Here is a 2369-nt window from a genome sequence, read left to right as displayed (position 1 = left end):
ATTCCAAATATACCTAAAACCTAGGAGCAGCCTTACCCCAACCCTGGTCAGAAAAGAAGTCACCTGATACCTGATCTGATTCTCCACTCACTGCATTCTTTTTACTGTCATTCATTGTAGGCATGGCATATACTGGGGTGCTTCACATTGTAAGTATTTATTTAACCTCAGTGCAACCCTAAGAGGTTAGTACCAGTATTCCTTTTACAGGTAAGGACAGTTGGGTTAAGAACCATCTGTTGGCCCTGGCCGTTTGGCTCAGTGGTAGAGCGTCGGCCTGGCGTGCAGAAGTCCCAGGTTCGATTCCAGGCCAGGGCACACAGGAGAAGCACCCATCTGCTTCTCCACCCCTCCCCCTCTCCTTCCTCTCTGTCTCTCTCTTCCCCTCCCACAGCCGAGGCTCCACTGGAGCAAAGATGGCCTGGGCGCTGGGGATGGCTCCTTGGCCTCTGCCCCAGGCGCTGGAGTGGCTCTGGTAGCAACGAAGCGACAGCCCCGGAGGGGTAGAGCATCGCCCCCTGGTGGGCAGAGCGTCACCCCCTGGTGGGCGTGCCGGGTGGATCCGGTCAGGCGCATGCGGGAGTCTGTCTGACTGTCTCTCCCCATTTCCAGTTTCAGAAAAATACAAAAGAAAAAAAAAAAAAAAGAACCATCTGTTAACTTGAGCAAGGTCCTGTGTTTGTGAAGCAAGGTACTGTGTCTGTACTGCAAGCTACTGCTTTTTAGAACTCAGTTCAAGAGGTTTTCGGATGTTCCAGGATGCACCCTTTAATTAGCAGCAGCTAAGTACAGTAATCCATGTTGTTGGTTGCTGGGAAACTCTGCTAAACTGAGTGTCAACTGCCAGTGTAACCTTTAGCCCAGGGTCGCTGGTGTATTTCTACCTCCAGTTTGGTATACTTAACTAATGCTTTAACCCTTAATTTATGGTTTAATGATCTCTTTTAATACAACAAGGCGAGAAACAGATTATAAGCAAATGAAGTTAATTTCTTACATGGGACCAGTACCTGGTTAACATTGCTACCTTTTCATTTTACTGAAGGAAAATCAAAATGTCACTGTTGCCAAACTCTGATCCTTGCTACAGAAAATGTAAAGCCTCTCCATTTCAAAAGATTCCTTTGGGGATTAATGGCTCATTGAAGTCTAAACAATTTGCTTAATTACCCCAAAATTATTATCTCAACTAAACAGAATCTTAATAGACAACCACTAATGTCTTTATCCCTGTCTGGGAGCATTTCATCTCTTGGTAAAAATAACTTCTTAAAATGAAGCTGGATAATCCCCTGGCTTTGATGATAGACAATAACAATGGCTCATTTAGAAGATGTTTGGGGGAAATTAAAAAGCTGAGCTATAGCCTGTTGGTTCTGAAGCTACTGAAAATAAAGGCAGCGAGGAGAGGGCATGGACAGCATCCATATAGCCAACTAAGTCTGCTTCCTACCCAGTCAGCACATGCCACAGCGTTTGAGAACATGCACTCCAGTCTGTGGGAGAGCTCCCTGCACTGAAGGAATGAGCTTCATCAGCACCATTCCACTGAAGGAGATTTTGTGCTCTTTGTTCCTACGATCACTCATAAATATCTATCCCTCCTTACAGGTGACTTTGGTGCTGTCCAGAATAACGGTATATTTGTTCTATGGTTTAAGTTTACTCTAATTCAAAGCCTACAAACTTGCAGTACATGTCGATGGATAGACCATAAGTTATTCTTCCACTGGCAGACCATTGGGGTGTTTCCAATTATTTTGCTATAACAAATGATGCCTCAATGAAGAATTTGAAGCATGGGTCCTGGTGCACGTTCATAACAGTTTCTCTAAACCATATACCAGAGGTAGAATTGTATGCACGTATTCAAAATATCCTGTTTTTCTTCACTTAACTTTGTTTTTCATTATCCTTCCTTATTCTTTTTAATGACTGCAGGTTATCTCAATTAGTGTATGCACTAAACTATATCTTTTGTTAAACACTTAAAGAGTTTGCCCCACTTTTTTGAACTTTATATACAACTTTGGTGAGAAAAAGACATTTTTTTTGTGTGCAGAAGTCTCTGCTTTTTAGGTCATTTCATTATGAGAGATTCCCAGAAGTGGATTTCTTTTTTTTTTTTTTTGTATTTTTCTGAAGCTGGAAACAGGGAGAGACAGTCAGACAGACTCCCGCATGTGCCCGACCGGGATCCACCCGGCACGCCCACCAGGGGGCGAAGCTCTGCCCACCAGGGGGTGATGCTCTGCCCCTCCGGGCCATCGCTTTGTTGCGACCAGAGCCACTCCAGCGCCTGGGGCAGAGGCCAAGGAGCCATCCCCAGCGCCCGGGCCATCTTTGCTCCAATGGAGCCTTGGCTGCGG

The sequence above is a fragment of the Saccopteryx leptura genome, chromosome 2 (assembly GCF_036850995.1).
Source record: "Saccopteryx leptura isolate mSacLep1 chromosome 2, mSacLep1_pri_phased_curated, whole genome shotgun sequence".
NCBI lineage: Eukaryota > Metazoa > Chordata > Mammalia > Chiroptera > Emballonuridae > Saccopteryx > Saccopteryx leptura.
This window is presented reverse-complemented; position numbering follows the sequence as displayed.